Raw genomic sequence first — 8557 nt, 5'->3', positions numbered from 1 at the left:
AGGGTTGATTCACACCACAGAAATACAGGCAGGATTAGTGTTCAACAGCTCTGTGGATTAGTGGTTAGCACTGCTGCCTCACAGCGCTAGGGTTGTCGGTTTGAATCCCAACCATAGCAATGTTAGGGTAGATTTGCATATCTACCCTAACATAGATGTGCTGGTGGCAGCATCTTTGCTTTCTGTCTAAATGATTCCTAGAATGTGAATTAGAATGAGGCCTTGTCTGTTCAAACACCTTTAAAGCTGCACTTTATGTGAATGTAAAGGATGGGATGAGATAAGGGCCTGGACTAATGATTGATTTGATAATGCTGGTTTGCATTCCACCCCCGAGAGAGAGAGATTTAAATAAAAAAATTAATAAAATAATGGCATGGAGTCCCCCCCCAAATCCATAACAGACCCTTATCCGAGCATGCAGATACCGCTTGCCTTCAACGATGTATTTCCTTTGTTGAATTGCCTACTTGGTTCACACTCGATGCGATTTAAAATTGTGCTTTTTGTTGGCAATTTCTGTGTTTTCTGTAGATTTACCAATGAGTTATTGCATTTTCAATTGTCTTTTGCATTGCGATTTCTATTGTAGTCTATATGTGAAATCGCTACAAAATGCTGAAAAAGTTAGACAAGAACTACTTTTGAAATTGTGCTGCAGCAAATCACTTATGTTAAAACACTTACATCCACATTTATTAGATCCGATATTAGGTACAATTTCAATTCCCAAATCGCACCTGAAATCGTGCACCCTGGATGCGACTTGGCATGCGATTTGCATGCCCTACGACTTGCAAATCGCATGCCAAATTGCACCCGATGTGACTGGGGGCTAACACCACAGTCACATCTAATCCAATTTGGAAATTGGGCAACTTACAGTGAAGCCGCACACAGGGGCTGACTGACCATTCAAGCACTCGGGCACTGCCCGAGGGCCCGGGGTCAGTAGGGGGCCCCATGAGATGCTCCTGGTCCTTTTCATTGGCTTTTTCGGGTGTGGGCGAGGACAAAGGGGCCCCATGATCCCCTATTGCCCGGGGGCCCCATGAGTTGTCAGTATTTGTTGTATTTTCAGTTGAAAACATGTCCAATTCCTAGATTCATTGAGGTACATTCATTGAGGTTCAAGGTTCTTCCTAACTATACAGGTGGCACAGACACAAGCATACACCAAGGGCCACTGTTAGAAATTACGGGGCCCCATACAGCATACCTGACAGCCCCCCACCGCCAGAGAAAATATCCAAATTATATTTATGGTAAAAATACACTAAAAACATTATTAATGGACATAATCCCAACCAAATTCCTGTTAAATCTAAATGATAAAACTGTATTGAGTTCATAAATAAAGCTGTGTGTGTAATTGAGGCCTTGGGGCTCATGGGTGCTGTGGCTTGTAGAGTGGGAATCAGTGGTTTATTTTTGTGGCTATTGTCGTTTGCAGGCAACCTATGTTACTCTATGGAAATGCTGCAGGTCATAATTTGATAAGCATATGGGTGCAGGTGTACAGCCCTGAACACAGACAGTGAGCATTCAGGGCCACTTCCCCACGCCTTCATACCTGTCAGATTAAAACCTGTGTTCATACAGCTGCTGTGTCCCCATAGTGTAACAGGTGGCTCCAGCCACATGAACAACCCCCTCATTCATGCTGTACAGGACCTGTGTGAATGTGGCATTTTTGACTTTTTTTTTCCTCAGCTCATTAATTTCAATGGGCTGCCTAACGTGTGGGAACATGCAAAAATACTGCAGGCATATTATTTTAAAAGTGTGTTGCACCTAACCGCACAGTAGTGTGGTGCCATGCGTTTTGGTGGCTGTGAATGCATCTATGTTTACTAGGCATGTGGAGGTGCAATTAAGCTTTCATCATGGTACCCATTGCATTTCTTTGCTGTGCTGGAAAAAACATGCTCTTGCATGCGTTTCTGCACCACAAATGCTGTGAACAAGTCCTAAGGGCCAGTCCACACTATAGAAACACACAGTTTAGATGTGTTCCAGATGTGTTTGCATGCATGTTTAGCGTGTTCCAGAGCATTTTTGATGCGTTTTTGATGTGTTCCAGTGCATTTTTTTATGCATTCCAGTTCATTTTTTTCCCCTCTTTTTCTTAAATTTAATTAGGGACATGTGTGTTCCAGGGCGTTTTACCGCATTCCAGTACGGTTCTATGCATAAACAATGCAGCCTGTTCGACGTTTTTGGCAGCACCTGCAACTGCAAGCGCTGATGTGAACTATGACATTGACAACCATATAACGTTCTGTGCGTTTTGGATGCAAAAAAAGCAACTGAAACACATGTAGTGTGAACTGGCCCTTATAAGTAAGGGAATGGGACTGACCAGGAATTGTAAATTCAATCAGACTAGTGGTGAGATACAATCAGAAATCGGATAATAATGTGAGATCTGAGCTGTAGGGGATAGGAAATGAGACACATTACCTTGATCAGTAAATAAATAGTTAAATAAAAAGAGTGGGACAGTAATACATAGATTTGCAGATGGAACAAGTGATGACAGGGGGTCAAGTTGTATAAGGAGAGAGGTTTAAGAGCTCGTTAACACTTGACTTTATTTCTAACTCTTGCCAAACGCCCCTATAGCATTTGACAGATGTTTGGGAAGCGTTTTTAACGCTCCTCAAATGCTCTCCAAACGCCCTATGTGCGGGTTTGAGGCATGTGATAAGCATTTACCAAGCATTAAAACTGCACACAAATGCCTGTAATGAAGTTAAATGGTATTGACGCTCCGAAAATGCCTCGCAACCACTCCGCAAACGTCTGCCAGGCATTTGAGCAGTACCATAGACTCGAATGGGAGGCTTCAACTCCTCCTGACTTGACATGAGGCGCCAGTTTTGTCGTGACGCAATGCTAACGCTTCAGCGTGAACAGCATTGTGTGTTGCCATGTGCAGAATTTTCATAGGCATTTGAGAAGCGTAAAAACCGCTTCCCAAATGCCTGCCTGATGCCTACTGACAAAGCTAGTGTGAACGTAGCCTTAGAGAAGATAAAAAAAGTTGTAATGAAATATAAACAGAAGAAAAAAAATTGAAAGTTTCAAACTTGTCAGATGAACAGGACACAGGTAAGATTCACTCCCTTTCCACTTTCTAGTCAGTAGCCAAAAGCTTAATTGATTGATCGATATTCCTGGCACTGACAGAACCCTGGAAATTGATCTCCATATTTTGGGCATTCACAAATGTCAAGGAGCTTACAATCTAATACAGGCCATAGATGGGTCGAAAATCAGCCGAAAAATAAATCGGCCAATTTTTGCACCATTAGTGGGTTAATTGGTCGGCCGTTTTTTTGGGGTTGTGGCACATTTTTTTTTTTAATCGGTAAAGTTGGAAAATTCGTGGCCGATTTTGACGAGCGGCCGATCGTTTTACGAGGAGGAGGAGAAGGAGGAGGATTTCAGTCCGCTATTATATTTTACATGAAAAGTCTTGCAGTTGCAACAATGTATCTATTTGCATCTGAATAAAACCATCTGTATCCGAAATGGATACAAATGGATACATTTTTGCAACCACAATCCTTTTCATGTAAAATATAATAGCGGAGCTCTGTGTAAAGGACAGAAATAAAAATGCCGGCCGTAGACGGGACGAAAATCAGCTGATTTTTTTACCGTTGGTGGTAACGTCGGCCAATTGAACGACCGATTTTTAAAAAAAAACAGCTGGTTTTTGACATATACTAGGCCCAATTAACCTAATAGCATGTCTTTGGAGTGTTGGCAGAAACACACCCATGCAGAGAAAGCATGCAAACTGAGATGCAGACAGGTGCAGCCATGACTGGGATTAGAACCCATGCCCCATGTGTTGTAAGTTTTGAGTTCTAGCCACTAAGCCACTGTAGGATACAGAGTTTGAGCTGCAATGTAGAATAGTTAAATTGTTTAAAAATAATGATCAAGCAAGCGCTGGTAAAATTATATAGACTATTAAAATGGTATTACACAAGATAAATATAAATCTAGGTATAGATATGAAGGTAGCAGCTAACAGGGTGTGTTGGTACATGAAATGCATTGAGTGGAGCTCTATTGCTGATGCCATGCCACCGCCATTGAGGAGCGTCCGCCATACTGTCCATCACGGAAAAACCGTCTGCACTACTGTCCTGTGTTTGACAGGCGTTAGACAGGCATTTGGAAAGCGTTTTTAAGGCTCCCCAAATGCCCTATGCGTGGTATTGAGGCATTTGTGGTGCGGTTTTAATGCTTGGTAAATGCCTATCAAACGCCTATAATGAAGTTAAATGGTATTAACGCTCCGCAAATGCCTGCCTGGCGTTTGAGGAGCGGCACCATAGACTTGAATGGGAGGCTTCAACTCCTCCCGACTCAACATGAGGCATCAGTTTTGCCGTTACGCGATGCGAACGCTTCAGTGTGAACAGCACTGTGTGCTACCATGTGCAGAATTTTCATAGGCATTTGAGAAGCTTTAAAAACGCTTCCCAAACGCCTGTCTGACGCCTGCTGACAAAGCTAGTGTGAACGTAGCCTTAGGTGGGTTCAGAGTAGGATCTGAACATACCTGAGCTCATCTCCAGTCCCTAGTTATATACAGATAGACAGTTTTTGTAGCCATCAGGTATTAAGAATAAACCTCTCCTGAAGAGTTATTAAAAAAACAAAAATAATTCATATATAAAAAAACTTTAATATCAATATACTATATAAATCCTGTATAATATACGAACATTATAAAGTTTTTATTTTACATTAAACCTGACTACATTAAGTAGTGAAAGACAGAACAGGCTCTTACCCAAGACAAAGAGGTATCATGATACCAAACAAATTGTTTGTTTAAAGGGACCTCAACCAGAACTAGTGGTCAGTACAATCTTGAACCTCAGGAATTAAAAAAAAAAACCATCTTCAGCCGACTTGGCTGTCATAAAGCAAAGCTCCCCATTCAGGAGCCCAGCTAGGCCATTGTATTTTTGTGTATTGCACCAGACTTTGAGATCTGCAGTTTCTCCACAATCCTACGGGCATAACGCAAGCGCTGCGCTAGATCCTTTGAGCAGCCAAACTCTTCTATAAGGCTCAACTTGTATGTGTGGAAATTCAGGTTCCTGTCAATATAGGAGACAGCAGCCATAAGAGGACACAGGATGATCTTTGTGTGATCCTGTAGAGAGAAGGCACATTTTAAACCCCAATTGAAGTCACAGAAATCAGACATTGCACCTATAATTCTCCACTCTCCTAAGAGTTACACCGAGCACCTTAATAGGACTGTGCAGTCTAATAGGCACCAAGAAAAACCCACTTAGGCTGGCCATACATTATACAATTTTCTGTCCAATTTCCTTTAGATTTACCTTCAACTATGTAGTACAAGAGCCTGCCTAATTGGATACAATTGAAAGTGTTGTTAGGTTTGACCTCCTATTATATGGTTTTTGGTAAATCTAAAGCAAAATTCTCAAGAAAATTATATAATGTATGGCCAGCCTTAGTAAAACAAGTTTTCTCCTAAACGCCTACACTGTGACCCTACTCTGTGCAGTCCCCACCTCGAAGTTAATCTGAACAGGTCCATTGCTCAGATGTAGGATAATTGCTCTGAGTTCTGAACCAGGTCCGCAGGAAGGGAAGGCGAGCCCGCTGACCACGCTCTCGTAATGTTGGTGCCAGCCTTCATAAGATTCTCATTCATGTAATTCCTGAAGTAACTCAGTAGTTTGACTTGCAAGGGAAAGAGCAGATTGTTCAATCAGTTGGGCTACTGAATCACCGACTGCACTAAAAGATCCCAATCTTAACCCCTTCACGCCTAAGGGTAAAACAAATCTTAATGCCTAAGCACAATTTTGCAATGTTGATATCTGTTAGTAAAACCGTACCTATCATCACAACTACTTTGTACATCCAGGTGAATTATACCTTATTTATTTCAGGACAAATTGGGCTTTCATTTGGTGGTAAATGGTAATGGATATCTCCAAATTTTTTTTTTTCATCAAAGGAAAACTGGCCCAAAATAGTACACATACCAGGGCCAATTTAGACAGGATCCAATTCACCTACCAGCATGTCTTTGGAATGTGGGAGGAAACCGGAGTACCCAGAGGAAACCCACACAGGCACAGGGCAAACATGCAAACTCCAGGCAGATGGTGCTGTCGTTGGGATTCAAACTGACAACCCAAGTACTGCCAGGCAGAAGTGCTAATCGTTTAACCAGCAGACAGCAGTACAACACATGGAGTCCTTTTCTACATTTGCCTTTATTAAAGTTCAGTAACACGTGTGCATGAATACATACTTGATGTTCCATAATATACAGCAACGGTAAGGTTGTCCAAAAAAAATCTACTTTTTCTAATGAGTCAAGTGACAATGGTTAGTCTGTGATGCGAGACTGATTTACTCAGCACTAACTAACCTCTCGCTGCAGTATATTTACTGCAGCATGGTGGCATGGGCGGGCTCAGTCCCATATATACGTGTGACTGGCTTTTTCAAGGTCCGTGTGTGCTTGCATGTGTGCCCCCTGCTGACCTGCACTGTGATTGGACACTTTTTTGTTGGCAATATTGTCAACAGGTTTCAGCCAATAATTTTAGCTGAAACCTGCTGATCAACTGTCAATTCACAGCCCAGAGTCCTGTGTTGACAAAAACACAGGACTCTGTCAACAGAAGAGCGATCTGGATGTTTCCTCTGCTTGAAAAACAGGGAAAAAAAACCCAGCAAGATTTACAAAAGCAGCACATAACAGGCACCACAAAACCCCTTGATTGCCCATAAATGTTAACCCCTTCCAAGCAAATGTCATTAGCACAGTGATAGTGTACAGAACTAGCACTGAACACTATCCGTGTCACTATTGAGTTCGGTGTCCCATCCCCCTCCCCCAGCCAGCGTCTGCCTGTCACACTATCACAGTCCCATTATAAGTCACTGATCACTGCCATTACCAGTACAGCGTCATAGCTGCGTAAATTCCAGTATATGTACACCATCGTTGTAGATACTATAACTTTCACACAAACCAAATAATATATACCTTTTGGGATTTTATTTTAACAAAAACAGGTAGCAGAATAACATTTAGCATAAGTTTATGGAAAAAAATAGATTTTTTTTTATTGGATATGTTTCAGAGTATAGAATATCAGTAAAGTTTTCCAAAACATTTGGTCTTTTTTTTGTTTATATAGTAGAAAAAACCCAGTGGTGATCAAATACCACCAAAAGAGAGCTCTATTTGTGTGAAAAAATATATATTTCATTTGTGTACAGTGTTGCAATTGCCAGTTAAAGTAGTGCAGTGCGAAATAGAAAATAATGGCCTGGTCATGATGGGGGTTAAAGCTTCTGGAGCTCAACTGGTTAAATAGGTGCCAGCCTAGTACCACATCTATCAGTTATTCATAAATCCAAATCAAACAAAAATGCAGAGATAATTTTGTGTTAAAATTAATTTTTATTACCAAGTTGAGAAATGGTATGGATCCACCATGGATCCTAAAAGGCCAAACAATTTCTCAAAATTGGTGTACATTAGCTAATAAGTAAAATCCATTCCAAGAGGGAGGGGTGGCTGATGTCAACAATACCCTAATGAGTTTCCATAGCTTTTTATAGCATTATATTACTGTATTTTCCGGCGTATAAGACGACCCCCTAATTTTCCAGTTAAAACATAGGTTTTGGGCTATACTCGCCGTATACGACTACCCCCCTTCCGAAGCAACACCATTTAAAAACAGCAGATTTTTTAATTGAAATGGTTATGACTTACCGGTATTTAAAATCCTTCAAAATCCTCATGTTCATCCTCTGACATCATAAGTTCATGAATGACATCTTGTGATACATTTGTAGACAGTCATCATATGGATCAAATTCCAAATCAGATGGTTACCGCTGGATGTGCGGTAATACGGTAGCTTCGGCTACATACAGTATACAGTATATATACAGCCCGCTGGATGTGCAGTAATGTACAAACAGTATACTGTGCTGAGCCAAGCTGGCTCAAAACAAATGTCCCTATGACAGATTAATCTGTCAGCCCGCTGGATGTGCGGTATATACAGTATACTGAGCCAAGCTGTTTCAAAACGTACCGGTACGTCCCTACTGTAATCAGCCCGCTGGATGTGTGTATGTACGGTAGCTGTGGCTACATACAGTGTACACTGGGCCAATCACGGCGAGCGATGTACTCTACTAATGAATACAAAGCCTGCTCGGATTGGCTGAGGTTGTGACATCATCAGCCCACCTCTCTGACTCAGCCAGGCCAAGCAGGCTTTGTATTCATTAGTAGAATACATCAATCTCCGTGATTGGCCCAGTGTATACTGTATGTAGCCGCAGCTACCGTACACACACGCATCCAGCGGGCTGATTACAGTAGGGATGTACCGGTACATTTTGAAACTGCTTGGCTCAGCGCAGTATACTGTATATACCGCACATCCAGCGGGCTGACAGATTAATCTGTCATAGGGACATTTGTTTTGAACCAGCTTGGCTCAGCACATTA

Source organism: Staurois parvus, unplaced genomic scaffold (genome assembly GCF_062004578.1).
Source record: "Staurois parvus isolate SC_StPar_1 unplaced genomic scaffold, SC_StPar_1.0 ptg000018l, whole genome shotgun sequence".
In the NCBI taxonomy this organism is placed as follows: domain Eukaryota; kingdom Metazoa; phylum Chordata; class Amphibia; order Anura; family Ranidae; genus Staurois; species Staurois parvus.
This window is presented reverse-complemented; position numbering follows the sequence as displayed.